This window comes from Alligator mississippiensis, chromosome 4 (genome assembly GCF_030867095.1).
Source record: "Alligator mississippiensis isolate rAllMis1 chromosome 4, rAllMis1, whole genome shotgun sequence".
NCBI lineage: Eukaryota > Metazoa > Chordata > Crocodylia > Alligatoridae > Alligator > Alligator mississippiensis.
In genome coordinates this window covers 155,726,911-155,744,580 of record NC_081827.1, presented here as the reverse complement: position 1 = coordinate 155,744,580, position 17,670 = coordinate 155,726,911, and the positions used below count along the sequence as shown (strand labels likewise).

Genomic DNA, 17,670 nt, shown 5'->3' with positions numbered 1-17,670 from the left:
TGGGTAGACATATGGGTGGATGGATTGGTGGATGGGTGGAAATTAGGAAAAGCTAAGTAAACAACATTTTGACTGGTCAATAACTTTTTGATATATATAGATATATATAGATATATATTCCATCAGACAATGCTGTTACCCAGATTACAAGTAACTCTGTGGGTAGGCTACTGATAAAAGAAACATAAACAAGTCTACAGCCAAACCTTTTATGTGCTTGCACTTCGAAACATGAAAACAAACATTTATCCCAAAGTCTGTCTGTCTACCCATGACAGTAGAACATAGATTCTCACCTATACCAGCTGGGGAGACTCGAGAGGTGGGAAGAGGGTGGCATGCAGATTAGCAGCGGGTCTTCTTGAATTTGCTGAGTTCTCCAAATTTTCTTCCAGCCCATGCTTAATATTTATAGATGGCTGGTTGTAATATTCTAATAAAAGATCTCTGATATGTTTTATTTAAAATTCTTTTTTTTTTTCTCACTGCAGCTTTTGGAACCAGACTAAACCAGATCTCTTGTGGACTTTGAAGGTGTCAATTAGCTAGGATTCATATCCTTGGAAAAGAAAGAGGGAGGCTTTCTTATCTCCTTCCTTTCTCCATTGTGGAGTACTGCTTAACACTGGCCTGTTTCTTCTTTACCCTAGGACAGGGGTTTTCAACCTTTTTTTTCACTAGTGTACCCCTTCTGTCTCAAAATTTCAGTTTGTGAATCCCTTTATATTTTTTTCTTGCTTTTAATGTTTTCAATTATGTTATATAAGGCAGGCTACACTAATCAATATTACATTAATATACATTAATAGTTCATGCACTATTAATATATGCATTAAATATATAGGTGTATATATTTATAGTTATGCCACAAAAGTATGGTCCTCGTATGCTGCTGGATTAGTACTACTGGAAGGGGTGTGGCGGGGGTGGCAAATTGAGCCACCCATGGTCAGGGAGGGAGTGGGGCAGGGGCAGGTGCTGCACAGCTGAGGTGGGGCATGGGACGGATCCATGAGCGGCTCATCCAGGGGTGCCGGGGGGGGGGGCACTCCCACTACTGCATGTACCCTGGGAGGGCATGAGGGGCATGTGACCCGAATCTGCATGCGGGGTGAGGGCAGGCTGCCTCTGTGGGCTGGGGCTGGGAGGCACCAGGCTCTTCCCAGTGGGGAGGTTGGGCCAGGGCTGCACTCGGAGCTGGCAGTGGTGGCACTGGGAGGAGTGCAATGGGGGGGGGCTGCAGCCACCCCAAAATTCGCCATAGCCCCCACTCCTAGTGCTGCTGCCACCCACCCTGAGCTCAGCCCTGGCCCAACCCTTGCTGGGAAGAGCCCAGCACTGCCCTGGCCCTAGCCCACAGTGGCAGCCCTCCCTCACCCCACATGCAGATCTGGGGGCACATGACCCCATGCCCTCCCAGGGAGCATGCAGAGGTAGAAGCCATCCCCTACCCCACATCCGTCAAATGAGCTGCTTGCAGATCTGTCTTCCATTTTGCCCTAGCTGTGCAGCGCCTGCCCCAGCCCCACTCTCTCCCTCACCATGGGGGCCGCTATCTGCCCCCCCATGCCTCTTTCTCAACAACAGACTTACCAGCTGGACCCAGCTGCTCTTCACACTACTAAGCTGCACTCCTGGCCACCTGAATGCTGTGCTGTGCACAGGGCATTTATCAGCCATATTATCATCCACATCAGCCAAAAAAAAGGCAATACAGTCAATTTTCCTTATATTGGTGCTAATCCAATATGGGACTGATGTATTGGTGCACCTCTAGTAAATTTTTCTCATTCATTCTGCGTAACCCCTATGACAATGTTACCAATTGGTTGATCTCAATTGTCTGTTTGATTGGGGAGCCCCTGACAGTCGATCTCCTTGTGGGGGAGGTAGACCCCCCAGACTGAGATTGCCTGTCAGAAGCTCCATGGTCAGGAGCGGCAGGATGCATGCAGGGAGTGGCAAGGACACAGTCTGGGAGTGGTGGCACGTACGAGTGGAGGGATGCATGTGGCTGGGCTGAGCCATGACCCCTATCGCTAGAGCTGGCCTGGGTAAGTGGGACAATACTCTTCCACACCCCCTGTCACCGAGTGAGTGGGGCCATGGCCAGGCCGGGGGAGGGTCGAAGCCCAAGCAGCTTATCCAGTCATGCAGGGGGGCTCCCACTGCTGCACACATCCCAGCAGAGGCATAGGGGAACGTGCCCCCCGATCCAGGCACAGGGCGAGGCGGCTGCCACTGCATGCTGAGCTGCAGCAGGACTTGGGGTGCAAAGCCCAGCATGTGGCAGCAGCTGCCTCACACTGCACACAGATTAGGGGTGGGGGGGCATGCCCCCTAGGTCTCTGCCAGGGTGTGTGCAGTGGCAGGAGCTCCCCTGTGCATCTGGATGAACAGCCCAGCTCTGACCCTCCCTCAGCCCAACCTGGCCCGGTTGGGGCCCAGCCTAGCCAGGGCCCCACTTAACTCTTTCCCGCTCCCTTCCTCACTGTGGGGGCCTCGATTTGCCTTCCCCCTGACTGAGCCGTTGGGTGGGGTAAGCTGGCGGGTGTGGGGTGGGCAAGGGGGGTGCGGTAGATGCTGGCTTGCCCTTTACTTTACATTTTCACCTTAAAAAGGTTGGAGACCACTGCCCTATGACCTTTTTAAGTATCCCTACGGGTACTTGTACCCTGAGTCGACAACCACAGCCTTAGGTTGTGGCTGGGTTATGACAAGGCTGTCTTTGTTTTTACAAATTATCTAAGCATTTTAACAAGAAATGCTTGTGGGGGATCTCCTATTACAGAAAAATAACATTTAAAACATTGTTATATCAATCACCACTACTAATATTTTAAGATGAAGTTATGATATAACATATATGGATTATTTAATGTGTGCTCATCCTTTATTTCCTTTCAGGCTTTGTGCTTTGTTTAATTCTGTTTAATTTTTTTTTTTTACTATTTGTCACATCTGCAAAGGTTCATACTACAGTCACTCAGGGTGCCTGTCCACATAATCGGCATTTACCCAGTAAAAATGTTCCTGGTTTAATTTCCCTTTCTTAGTTTACGGCAACTAATTAAGTAATGTGGACCTGATTTACCACGTAATGGGTTATTATGCTATAACTAGTAAAATGTGCTAGGGGGTACATCAGAACAATTTTACCCTCCTGCCCTTTCAGTACTTTACTGCCAGGTGGTGTTTTAGGACAAGAAATGCCCAGGAGAGTCCTCCCAAAGGGGATAACCCCCTGTCCTAGCCTGATGCCGCAGCACTTCCGCTCCTCTGTTTTTCTGGGTGCCTGTTGCACAGAGCACTCAGAAGTGGGGGTGGGGGACACGAAATCTTTCTGTGCAAAGCACCACAAGAGACTGCCTGCCTCCCCTTCACAATTCTGTCTAGCTATGGTTTCAGGCACCATGAATTCCTCTCACTTTTTCTGGGTGCTTGTTGCACAGCAGTTCTGCCTCCCTCTTTTTCTGCATGCTTTTTGTACTGGGAGCTGGGTGTGGGGTACCCTTACGGCTACACAAGGGTACACAAGCATTGCATCTCCCACCCACCCAGTTTGCGAAGGTGCACACAGCAAAAAGAAAAATAATAATCCTGCTATTTTTTTTGCACAGGCAACAGTTATGTTTTGTTGCTTTTGGGGGGGGGGCTGGGCTTTTCATGCACTTTTCCAGCTGACAGGGTTTTTTGCATACTTACCAGGCTGATGCTAGACTGTCTGCGGAGATTCGGGTTACACCAGAACGAGGCTGGTGGGGGTGCCTGCCCCCTGAGGGCCTATAAACCCATGGAGCAGAGATCAGAGTGCATACACTGTTTCAACAAATGAAAGACTTTTGAGGTGGATGAGAGATGGCAGCACACCAGAGGCACAACTACTCTTCCCAGTGGGACACTTGCCCCTGGGTGGTATAGGAATACAAATGCACCAGTTTGATAAGACTGCAGCCTCCTGCTTGCTGCTGATGTCAGATGCAGTGCAGCATTTGAGTGCAGGATGAAACTGCTTTTTCAGCACTTGAAATGGGACACCCCGACCTGTTCCACAACCAACCAGAATGCTTACGTATTGGTAAGTGACACCCAACACTTGGATGTGCCCTGAGGGAGGGTGGATGGCATTGCAACTTGCATTTAAATAGGGTTTAATTGCCATGAATGAAGGTGCAAGGAAGGTGCAAGGTATCCCACAGCATGAAGCCCAGCTTAGTTAATTCTTAATTAAATTCTACTAGTGTACCCTGGGTTTTAGCTAAAGAACAATCCTTGTTCTGCACATTCCCATTGGGGGAAGAAGCTTTGGAATTAGTTATTTTCTCTGAATTTCTGGCACTGGAAGAAGTTCTTTCCTCAGGTCTGAAACCAGGTAAATCTGTCTGTTCTTACCACCCTTGGTGTGGCTTGGTCAAAGGTCCTCAAGGACCTTACTCCTTCCCTCCCTCTTGCCCCATGGCTGGGGCTCTTGGGCAACCTCACTCCCTCCCTCTTGCTACAGTGCAGGTTTTCCAAGAAGTCCCTTGACAGGTCCTCCTAGCCTGTCCCCCCTGCTGCTTTCCCCATAGCTGGGGGCTTGCTCTTATTCTCTTCACAAATAAAAACATTTTTCAGACAGCTCTAGGCTGTGAATACTCTGTCCCACCAGGATGTTCAACTTATGGGCTACATGCCCTCCCTCCCTCTTGCCCCAGGGCTGGGGCTTTCAGGCAACCTCACTCCCTCTTTTTTGCCCCATAGCTAGGGTCTCTTACTTGATTGCCCGCTGTGGCCATATCTCAGCTAAGGAACAAGCCCTCTACCATGGAAGATTTGTTTGATTGATTCCGGATCCTGATGCTGCTGGAACCTTCAGACTTTTACTTCCTAGCTCCCTCCCTCGCTTTTGCCCCATGGCTGGTGCTCTCGGGCAATCTCACTCCCTCCCTCTTGTTACAGTGCAGGTTTTCCAAGAAGTCCCTTGACAGGCCCTTTTAGCCTGTTCCCCCTGTTGCTTTCCCCATGGCTGGGGGCTTGCTCTTATTCTCTTCACAAATAAAAAAGTTTGTCAGCCAGCTTCAGGCTTGGCTCTCTGTGAATACTCTGTCCCATCAGAAAGTTTAACTTGTGGCCTACATTCCCTTCCCCCCTCTTGCCCCATTGCTGGGGCCTTAGTTAATTGCCCTCAATGGCCATTTCTCAGCTACTGAACATGCCCTCCACCATGGAAGATTTGATTGATTTATTGCAGATCCCAATGCTGCTGAAACCTTCAGACTTTTACTCCCTAGCTCCCTCCCCCCCCCCCCCTTGCTCCATGGCTGGGGCTCTAAGGTAACCAAACTCCCTCCCTCTTGCCCCACAGTTAGGCTCTTGGGCACCCTTTGTCCCTCCCTTTTGCTACAGTGCAGGTTTTCCATGAAGTCCCTTGACCAGCCCTCCTAGCTTGTTTCTCCTGCTGCTTTCCCCATGGCTGGGAGATTTCTCTTATTCTCTTCACAAATAGAAACGTTTTCAGCCAGCTACAGGTTTGGCGCTCTGTGAATACACTAGGGTCTCTCTTTATGCAAATTCATTTTGTGCGAATTCGCTTATATGTGACAACCTTATCCATACCAGAAACTCATTTTGTGCGAGAAAAATTCAATCTTATGTGAAGAAGCATGCACCACAGCTATTCAGTGATGCAAGTGAAGCATTTTAATAATCAAATCAAATAATGAAAAAAACATACATATCCACACACACACTCAGAGACACACTAGCAGAGAATCAATCTAATAATCAGTCAGTCATTTTCTCTGAAAAGGTATCTTTGTAAGACAGCCTGGAAGTGAAATAGCAAGTTTGTACCCTACAGAGGAATAAGCTGAAACATACTTATTATGTATACTGAAAAGTCCCATTACACATATGACACACCCCTATCTTCTGAAGTATTATTACTAAGGAGTTTGCTTCAAGACTTGTACTGATGCTAAATGGAGTAACACCTTACTCCTTTACCCTAACTGCTTACGCTCAACTCTGAGGTGCTCTGAATGCTCAGTTCTCTTACTGTAGAGAGCAGCTTGTTTTTTTCCCTATGCAACAAGACCAAGATTGCATACAGATTTGCACAGATTTGAAACTAATTTTTTTGATATAATATCATTCTCTTTACAAGTCAGTTGGCATCTACTCGAGTCAGGAGTCTTGTCTTGCTTCCCCCCCACCCCCCCAATTCATGGAATACTTTTCCTTCATTCCTACATAGTGCATTTCAGCACCTTAGCATGTAAAATATAGCACCACACATAAAATATTCTGCAGATTATTCTGCTCCTGGTGGTTGTAACCATTTGGAAAACGTTGCAGCTTGCCATTGCCTATGGAAGAAAATAAACAATTCATCAGGAACTGCATGTATTTCTACACTGTATGTCAACATTAAACTGGTTGTCTAAATAATTTTATGCAAAAAAGGTATGTCACTGCTTGGACTTATAAAAATGTAACTGGTTTAGCTAAGGCTTGAATGCAAACAGTACTACATTAATTTTCATGTAAAACAGAATTATCTGCCTTGCCTCCTATGTGCTGTTTATATCCTGGCATCAAAACAAGGATTTTTTTTCCTTAGCTCAGATCCATTGAAGCAGGAAGAGTGTCGGGGTGGGCTGGGGTTGTTGCTGAGGTTGATTCAGCAGGTGGCATACCTCACTGATCGCCCTCCCAGCAGTGCAGGGATCCACGCTGAACTGATTTGCAACATGGCACAGGCTTTATGGAGTGGCCAGTTTCATCACGGCCATGGCAACATGCTTCTTTGGGCTGATGGGCTTCTGCATGACACTTCTCTGATACTGGATGTGCAGTTTCAGCAAGCTAACAATGTGGAAGAGTGTCTTTTTGCTCATTCTGAATGTTTCCAGCCACTGATCAGCATTCCATGTTGACATGACTGTTCTTTCCCACCAGTCTGAGCTGCTTTTGTGTGCCCGTATCTGATGAGGCTTGCCCTTAATGTATGGCCAGGAAGCAGCTATAGTTTTTGGCAACCAAGCTTTTTGTTTGTTGTAATGCCAGAGAAGCTTCCCCAGTTCAATTAATAGCATCCTCTTCAGGGCAAACATGCAAAGTTGGCACTTCAGGACTTTTAAAAGACAAGACCACAGGTACATCAAGTTGTTGAAGCCCATCAGTAGAGCCATACGTCTGCGATGTGAATGTTCTTTAGCTTTCAAGATTAACTTCTGCTTTCTCCCTAGTCCATCAGAATTCAAGGAAGACTTCATTTTAAGCAAGTAGGACATGCAAAGATTTTAGCCTGTTGTATTCCCTCTTGCTCAAAAGTCTGCAAAAGTCACTCCTAGATTAGCATGAAAACACTCACATCATTTACATGTCAATAGCTACACAAACCATGTGCTCCCTGCAACCACGACTTTCCTGTTTTGGTTGAAAAGAGCTGAAATGTTACCACATTCCAAAAAATCCTGAATCTTTCCTAAGCTTCCAGCATTTCACACTTGATGTATGAAACACCCTCCCTCTCCCCCGCATAAAAGGTAGGCTACGCTTGTCTGTCTTTCGTGAAAATCGCCCGTCTGCTTGAACACTCTGGATCAAACCATACATGACCCATACATGAGAGAGAGCTTCTCAGTTCCTCCACTCAAATCATGGATGGGTGCAGCCTGCCAATGTCTTTACATGAAAAAATGGTTTCCATTCCATTTCACAGTTTCCCCTCAAGTACATGGAATATTCAACTTCTATACTCTGCACCTAAAAAAGAGGTTATGGACTACCATCCCCATTACCACCTGTCCCACACTGTAAGGACCCCGATCATCCTGGGAAAATTGTTCATAAAGGATTTGCTTCTGCCCATATGTATAATGGAAATGTGTTTCATTTATCCATTCTAACATATATGTGCTTCCTCGCCTGAAGTGATCACCCAACATTTTCAAGAATTTCCAGCACAATAGTTGTGTAAGTATGATTCTGAGTGCCATGGGCTAGACTATCAAAAGTGAAGAACTGCCTCAAATGTCTGGAGATTGCACAAATCACACTTCTATTATGCCTCTCTTCATAAAAGGTTTGCACGTCTCATGCCCTTGGTCATACCCGAGAACAGGTCCTAGGAGCAGGCTGTAGAGTGTATCATCTGCTCTGCTTTATGTTTTGTTGGCCATGGAGGGGAGCAAGAGAAGTCAAATTCTGGAAGACATGTTGTATCCTTGGCAAGGACAGGGACCAAATTGGACTTATGCAGAAATTGAGATACTGATTGATATTTGGGATGAACGGAAGGTGTTGACACAACTTGAAAACTGCAGAAATAAATCTGTGTACATCTCTATTGCTGAACAATTAGACAAAGTTGGCATCAAATGTGACTGGGTACAGTATTGTAGTAAGATGAAGGCCTTAAATTGTGCCTTCCATCATATAAAGGACAATAAATCTCAGTCGGGTGCCTCACGTAGAACAGTTCCATTCTATGAGAAGCTGCGCACCTTCTTTAAAAGAGATGCTTCAGAGGCTTGTGTGAATGAGCTTGAGACACGAGGTTTGCTGGATGAGGAATCAGAAACTCCTCAGTGCCAAAGTACTTGTCAAGCAACAGCTGCTTTACAAGTTCCATGCAATCTGGCTCCTCAGTCACAGACCAACGACCTTTCTTGGGACTGCTCAAGGTACCTATTTGGTACACAGCCAGAAATGAGCTCCCACTCTACTTGGGTTAACCCATGCATTTTGGTACCAGACACCCACGATGATTAGCAGCTGCGGGACAGAAACGACCCCCCTGTTCATGATGAGGAAAAGGAGTTCGACTCAACCGAGATTGTGTTAAGCAGTCCTCAGGTTCTGAAATGAGTGCTGTGTCAGAGACCCAACAACAGAGCCCTGAGACGGAGACCCCACAAGCCTCGCTGACTTGAAAGTAACAGCAGTGGTATTAGTAGTGTTCTGCATTTTCAGTTTTTACCAATTTTCACTGATATATATATATTTTTAATTATCTTATTGAAGTTAATTGCTTTTCACCAATTTGCACCCAGGTTTTAACTCACAGATTTTGGGGTGGGTGGGTCTCAGCTGCACCCCGGCAGCTCTGGCTGTGTCCCCACCCACCCGGGTGCTGGGAGTTGTGAGGCCCACTGTGGAGGGGCAGGTGGGAGAGCCCAGTCCTGCTCCCTGTGGTGGGCACTGTAGTCAGCCTCTCTGCATAGGCCTGCAGGGCTGGAGTGAGGGTACAGGGCTCCAGGCTCTCACTCCGAGCAGGGTGGGAGGTGCTGGTGCCATAGTTGGGTCCTTCCATTCTGTGTTCAGCCATGCACCACCACCCCCTCCCTACAAATGCCAGAGGAGCCCAGCAGCAGGCTTCTGCAGCGAGGTCTCAGGTAAGTGAGGACAAGCTGCACTGCACCCTGTGCCTTGCCACTCTGGATCCTTCCCTGGGCACTCACCCCACCCCCTGCTGCAGTGACCCAGGGAAAAGCTGAAGCCAGCTATGGAGGGAAATGTCAATGGGTACGGGGCCCATGGTGAGGGTGTGGGGGTACGGTTCTTGCTTCTACATGCACCCCAGGAGGGCTGCAGGCTGGGGGTTGCATTGGGTTCTTCCCAGGGGGTGTGTGCCTCCAGATCTGAACGCAGGATGAGAGCAGGGGTGGGAGACACTGCTGTCCTTAAACAAATCTAACCTATTCCCTGCTGGGTGGATGGTGTGTTTTTTTCAGGTGGAGGGCTACGAGCTACAGGCACGTGAGAGACTGGATGCCTTGAGACTAGGCAGAATATTTCTGGGGTACAGCCTTAATAAGCCAGTTGGGTGCTAGCTAGTGGGCTGTCATTGGCAAGTCTTGCAGTGGCTGTCCTGCTAGAATATTTTAAGAGTGACTCTGTTGTTTAGAAAGAAATGTTTAAAAGTAGCCAAAGACCTGATGAGAGCATTCTTTTTCTCTGTGCACACCAACCCCTTTATCATCAAGAGCAGCTGTTAATGATCAATGTCAGTGCAATTATTGAAAAAAATCAAAGAGCAGCTAAGGAAGATATTCTTCAGCTACTCGCAGAAGCGTCCCAAAACATATCTACATCCACTGACCAAATGACACCAGAAATTGAAAATACATACAATGGGTTGAAGAGGAGTGAGGAAGCCAATTTGCAGGTTATAAAAAGCATGAGTAATGAAATGGTAGAATGTTTTAAGGAAGTCAGTAAGAAAGTTGATCATATTTTGCGGGTGGATCAAAGGTTTTGACAGGAGAGTCTAACTGTTTCATGATTGCAAAAGTATTAGGAGCATAGGTCACCCCCCAAAAACTCCCCAATCTCTTCCAAAGCAGAGCTGTGCCTCCTCTAGCTGCGAAAGAAGAGCCCCAAGATGCTTCAGGGATGAAGAGCAGGAGGATGCTGAGCAGATCCAGGGAGGGTGAAAGAGGGTGGCATCTCATGGGGGAGCAGGTTCTTGTGACTAAAGCAAGAGTGTATACAAGAGGGGTGATGGGATGCTATTACCCTCCGTGTTGGTGTGCTTCTCCCTCATGTACTGCCACCACAATATTCTCAAAGCTGATTTTTCTTCAATCTATCAGGGGTGGGTGGGGGCGGTGTAAATTAAGTTAGGTTCACAAACTATCTGGTTTTTCTCTCTATCTCCTTTAGGAATTTTTTAGAAAAGTGTGATAGAAATAAAGTACCACAAAGGACTTTGGAAAGTGTCCTATATTTTTGTTTTCCATACAAGTAAAGGTTTAAATTCCACTTTAAATCAAACTGTGTTCCAGACTGCAAAGAGTTCAGAAACTGCAGTAGCAATCCAACTCCATGCTCTAATGCCATAAATGCCTGTGTGTTTTCCCACTAAGAGAACGCCAACAATTTGCCAAATCTTGAATGACATGGATAGGCAGCACAAGGGCTGCACCATGACAGGGCAACACAAGCCTGGCACAGTGTTCTTGAGAAGGCTGGTAGGTTAATGCCAAGGGGAATTACACTGCACACATGACTAAATCTTCAATAATACGCTGTGTCCAGTCCACTGTGGTCGGCTCTGATAAGTGGCGGGGGGGAAGTGGCACTGCTGACTGGCTCGGTGAAGCTGCAGGGGAGGGGGCGAAATGGGGTTTGGGGTCCCCAAAATTCTTGGCAAGAGCAGGATAAAAAGTTGGGGGGGCTGGCTGGAGTGGCAGAGGCTGAGGCTGGCCAGCTTTGATAAGTGGCAGCGGGGTAAAGTGGCAGCAGGGAAAAGACCATCCAGAAGTGAAGTGCATGTGAAAATAGGGAACATTGTTTTTTTGTTGAAAAATTGTATTTTTCATTCATCTGAAATAACCAGTAAAAATTTTCAAGATTAGCACCCGGTGTCTTATTGAATCATTGCAAGAAAAAGTCCATGGATATCCATGGATTTAAGAGTGAACCCAAGCGGCACATGGTGGTGAAATCGTTGCAAAGCAGGGAAAATCCCATTTTTGGGCATAAATCAGATACATGCTGAACAATTAATACAATTAAAAAACTCTCATGGAAGAAATTCAGGAGCTAAAAATAGAACATTTTGGAGGTGTTTTAAATTACCATGATAAAAGAAAGCTAAAACGATAAAATCAGCTGACAACGTGGATATGCAGACATGATTTAGCTAGCTTAATGGAGATGTCTGTCACGTGGACACAGGCAAAGTGCAACATGGACAAGCACCCTCAGATACAGGCTTTTGAGGTCTTCTGCTTAACAACACTTCTGCAGCTTGGCCTAGACCCCATGAAAGTGGCCAAGGCTGGCAAAAATACCCATTTGTTGAAACCACATTTTTTGGTACACCTTTATCAATTTCAGTGAAATGGAACGAATTTAAAATAAAAACCAGAGAGACCCACTTCTGAATATTTAATAATTCAGTTATAAGAGCACACACTAGGATGTGACAGGATCAGGTTCAACTCTTTGTTCTGTCTATTCTCTGATCCTTGGCATCTCCTCCAACCCTAACCCAATGAGCAAAGTCATGAAGCTGGGTCATAAAGCTATTCCCTAGCCAGTCCTAATCACAAGATCTCGTTAGTCTTTTTTTCTCTCACACCAGATATCTTGGTCACTGTTGGAAATTGCTTCCCACTTCAGTTCATTACAGCATGGACTGGCACATTCTACTTATTCTATACTTTTTCTCTATGAATGTGGGATGAGATAAACTAGGTGCATCTACATGTGAATTATGTGACACAATAAACTCTGATGCAGTTTGTGCTGGACTTTATTGCCCCCAGGCACAGTGTTTACACGTGCGCCTGGGACCATAGCACACTGAGCCAGGGTAGTGCAGCCCCAGCTGGCAGGGGACCTGGGGGGTCAGCATGCCAGCCTGGTGTTGCTCCTACCCAGCTCAGTATGCTGTGGAAGGATGGCCTGGGCATGAGGGTGCTACAGTTTGGGGCTCTCCAGCAGGCAACCACGTACTGTAGCCCAGATAACTCCGGTTACTGGCTACACATGTGTTGCAGCAGAGTAAATAACTCTACCATAGAACAGTACTTGTGTGGGGCAGTACTATCCTGTGACAGAGTTAATTAATTTTCCCTGGGCTAATAGCACCACTTGTGTGGACAACGAGGCTTTACTGCAGAGCTAATTAGACAACTCTGCAGTAAGTGTCTTGTGTAGGTGCACCCACTGAGTAAGAAATAAGCAAGGAGATTCAGGCCTTGCCTGGGTGAGAGGAGTGAGCACAACTTTTTTCAGTAGAAATCACCCTGAAGGGCAGAGGATTTCAGAAACCATGAGATAGCTGTGGAAATGCTCTGAGCTATGGAAGTGTTAGAGTACCGTTATAGCCTTGATGGTCCAGGAATTATGCAAGAGGCAAGGATTTCGCCTGGTTGTATCTTTTACTAGACTAGCAGCATAGGTCGGTTAGAGTAAGGCAAGCTTTAAAATGCAAAAATTAACTGTGGAGAACTTAAAGTGTCATCCAGAAAACTGAAATGTCATGTCTTTTCATCACTAACAGCTAACCTCTGTATCCAAACATGGTAGAAGGTAGGGCAAGATGGTACTTTAGACTAACACAGCTAACAACGTCTCTGCTCAGTCAGGGTAGAAATACAGTGGTCATCATCCAGAGAGGCAAACTTTACTGCCTTAACTTCATGGTTGTCAAGAAGTGTTGACACATCAGATTTATTTAATTCCCAGATGCAGCAAGAAGGTTCAGATAAAATATTAGAGTCTAGTGTAAAAACACTCTGATTTCTGTATTGCAGGAAGAAACCATTTTTACATGAAGTGGGAGAGCTGATAACCACATGTGGCTGTTTCTTTATGCTGTGTAGTTTCTAAAGAAGACAAGTTGCACCTTGGCTTGCTTCACCAATTTCTATTCCCTTCATGTTGTATTAAACATGGTTGCTTTCAGCAGATGATTCTTTTTACCCGTGGTTGGAAAAAAATGTCAAAATGAAATTATTTTAGTTTTCTATTTACACTCTAGGACAATTACTTTCATCCAGAAAGAGCTGCATTGTGAAAGATAGTTAGCTACTGGAGCAGAGAAAGAGGGAACAGTTGGTTGTACTGCCAGGCCAAGACTGAGGTGCATTATCAGGGTAGCCCAGCATTAATACTCAGGGGTATTCAGGGAAGCTTATACTCTCTTCTGGCTTAGTCTGAATTGCACTAGCAGCAGTGGGAAGCAGGGGCTTGGTGCTGGGATAGACTAGGTGTGGCAGAACCAGGGTGCTGGCAAGAAGCTAACTTCAGATCTCTTTCTCATTTGCCTGGGTACATTGGATCCAGGAGAGGAAGATGAAAGACAATCCTTCACCCTTTTATTTACTGGGTTTCATCAGTCAGCTGCCCACTGTAATGGATGCATCTCAAATGAATCCCAAACAGACATAGAATAAAAATCTACAAATTGCTTCATAAATCCAGTCAACAAGCTGTTTTCCTTCTGGCTGGGAGTTTAGCAGGCACCAGCTAGATCTATGGTTGTGGCTTTATCTCCCAGAGGTCAATGAGTGTAGTCACCTGGCAAAATCTGCATGTTCCCTTTCCTGCAATGTACTTTCTCTTCAGAAAGTCTTAGCAGGGAATTTCCAGAATGCTTAGCTATTAATATTTGATTACACCTCCGGTGAAGTGTTTATTCATTAACTTAATCTCCACAACAATATTGTGCCAATCCTGCAGCCCCAGAAACTGGCATAAAATGCAAGGGAGAGTTCCCACTCTTATATAAAAAAAATTAGGGTTTAGAGTCACAAGCCAATGGGCCAAAGGGAGGGAACAAGTAAAAGGTAAAGAAACATCAACACTATGGTAACGTATACTCAACACTTTAATTCCCACCCCCCTCCACACACACACACACACACACACACACACACACACACACACACACACACACACACACACACTTTCAGAGGTGTCTCCAAACAAGCCTTTAGTCTCTACAGTGCTCATGCAGCAGCCTGCAGCTGCTTCCAAATCTGAATCCAACTCCTTTGGTTCACAATCCTGTCTGACTGAGCTAGTAAGATCTCCAGCTCCACTGTGCACCCCTCTGCATAGGGATGACCATGTTCCCCATGCACACTGCTTTCTCTTCCCCTTACTCCAGGATCAAGCTTCACCTTCCTTTTTTCCCTTGCCCTACAGCCCCTGGGGGTTTCTGGGAGTTGTAGCCCAAATTAACAGCAGCATAGCTCTGCAGACTGCCCCCTTGTTCCACCTGCTGTTACACACATTATATTCACACTAGCCAATTGCCCATCAAGAATGACTGGGGGGAAGAGGGGGCTGGGATGGAGTGCCACTAGCTAACGGCCGATGCTGCCACTGTTCTGCCTCTTGCAGGGACTGGGATAGGGGAGCCGAGGCCAATGCTGCTGGCCTGGGCTCCCCCACCCTCTGTCCAGTCCTTGGCGTGGCTTCGGAATCATAGCAGCGCTCCCCCACGCTTGGAGCACTCCAATTGGCTGTTTCCATCAGCCAATCAGAGTGCAAATAAAGCGTTACAGAAACACAGACAGACTTAAGCTTTTATAATATTAGAATTACAAGACAGACATTAAAGGACAGCCCTAGTCAAAATAGCAGAATACAAAATGCTGGCATTGATGTTTATTTCTTTTTCTCATTCTTAACAAGATTGTTGCCAAGAGTAGATCCAAGACTTTGTGGGATGTCCTGGTCACTCCTCTGTGCATAAGGTGCTAGTGGGAGATTTCCAGATGAGATGGTGCTGCCATTTTGGTGTGCTATAGCATTGTAGAAATTGCTTGGAGTTTTCGGGGCTCTCCTCTTTCCTCTCTACCTTCAAACACACCCCACATCCTGCTAGCTGAGCCCTCTACTCCCCCAGATTGGAGAAGGTTATTTTTGCAAAAGCCATGCCAAAAAGAGGATTCCTGTGGTGGCATGAAATAAGGTCCTTTTCTCACACAGATGCTCACAGGGGCCATGATGGGAAGGAGGGGGAGGAGTTGGATAAAGTGCTGCTACAATTCTCAGTGTCCTGGCATGCCTTATTAAATGGCTAGGGACCTACTGAATTCACAATGGAAGTAGAGTGCATGGCAGCTCCTTTAGTCTTTCATGTTCGCCCGTGCACACCTTGCCCCTTGCTGCTGACCATCAGAGGACCCCACTGCTCCTTCCTGATCAGCAGGGAGGTTAAAACCATATTTTTAAACATGGCACCATTTTACCTCCCTGCCAGTCAGCAGCAAACAACAGGGCCATCTGGGGCCCCTCAGCCAATCAGTGGCAGGAGGCAAAACAGCACCAAATTTAAAACCACAGTTTTCTCCTCCACACTGATCATGAGCAAGTGGCAAGTGGGGCCTCTCCACCAATCAGGGGAGGGGAGGCAGGTGCATGACCACGGTAACCTGCAAGATTAAAGGAGCCACAGTGCGCCCCACTTACACCATAAATTCGGTAGGTCCCTACAAATGGTGTATGGGCAATCTAGGTTGCCACTTTACAGCTCATCAGCTACCTCAGGGGTAAGGGGCAAGCTACCTCACACTTGCCACAGGTAAGAGTATGCACATGAGCTGCTAACGCTGAGTAGCTGGTGTTGTGCAAGTTCCTTGCCTATTTAATTGTCTGGTAATTTACTTCTATTCAGTGAAGGAGAGATTCTAGCACAGTATCTTAGGACAGGAATCAGGGTTGACCCCAGATCAAAATGCAACAAGAACAAATGCCTGTGGAGCATCTGGAGTATCTATTACAGTCTCAACCACAAATAGAGAAGGACTAAATAAACCATTCCAGTGCAAATTCAGGGTGGTTCCTGTTTTATTCAGGAGTATCCTCTTTGAACTCACCCCTAAATGTAGGGCCAGGTAATTTTTTTTCCCCCAGAGCATTACTAACCTATACAGGTGAGGACAGGGATTGGTATAGCTTAGTATGACTGTGGGTGCATTTCCTACTGTGATAAAAAAATTAACTTAGGGAACTATTTTAATAAATGTGCAAGAATCAAGGTTTGTTTGGTAATATCTTTTATTGAACCAAGAGTATGGAGAGATATTAGGCAAGTTTTGAGGGGCAAAATACCGTTCCATAGGTCTAGGAAAGAATCAGGTACAGTTTCAGCTAAATAAGTGGTGGAACACCTACTGGGCACATCTACACATTCATCCTTAGTTACTGCACATTAAATTTAGTACTTGGATAACCAAGTACTAAATCAACGTGCAGTAACTTGTGCTATTGTGCAGTAGCCCTGGCACATGGTTTTTAGTTAGTCTTACTGTGCAGTAGCCTAATACTACTGTTCAGTAGTGTATTAGCGTGGGTTTTGCCCAGCATGCTACTGTGTAGTGTTATTAGGCTACTGCACAGTTATCACCTTATATAGATGTGCCCACTTGTGTTCAACCCCATTATGTAAATGAAATGGTTGCTTTAGAAAGGAAGAAGGTAATAAATCTGTGGAGCAAACAAAAAAAAAAAGAGAGAAACAGATACATAGCAAGTAAAATGGTTGAAACAGCTAAACCAAATCCTGTAGAAGAATAAAATAATTCAAAGGGAGGAGGGTCCATATTATCTGTGGGGTACAGAGAGGTTAGTAAATGGAGCAGGTGAATTGTAATGAGACATGAAGTCATTGTCTGCATTAAGTTTCTGTTTGAAATGTCCAATAAAGTCATGAATTTTTGTTCCCATGAACATCCTTCTTGAAGCACTGTGTGGATTTCCCTTGAGGACAGGGGCTGTGAGGTCAGAGATGATGGAGTGTTTGTTGTATAAAAATTGTTCATTCCAGAGCAGCAGGTGGCAACTTTTTTGGTTATGGACTGGAATGACCCAGCTTGAGTCAGAAGCTGGAGGGCAGTACTAGGATCTGGCCACCATTGCTGCTGCTGCTTCTCTTCACAGCAACATGGGCAGTACTTCTGTGGCTGCTGCTTCATACCACAGCAGTGTGTGGAGAGTGATTGCTGCTGAAGCCCCTCACTCCCAACTGCCACCAAAGCCCCATAATCAGGGGCTGGATCAAATGGCTCCATGAGCCAGATCTGGCCCTTGGGCCACAGGTTGCTGACCCCTGTTTCTACAGTGTAGTTGTTTAGTTTCATCCACATAATTTCATCCACATCAGTGCACTGGATGAGGTAAAAGACATTTTGCAATGGTCATGGGTAGGATCCATGGATG

The 17,670-nt window shown here is 46.0% G+C and overlaps 1 long non-coding RNA gene across 3 annotated transcripts in view; it reads right to left on the bottom strand.

Annotated features, from left to right (window-relative positions):
- The window catches only part of LOC109286442 (uncharacterized), an 84,770-nt gene that overhangs the window by 37,737 nt on the left and 29,363 nt on the right, over positions 1 to 17,670 (bottom strand). The gene's annotated exons all lie outside the window — the stretch shown is intronic.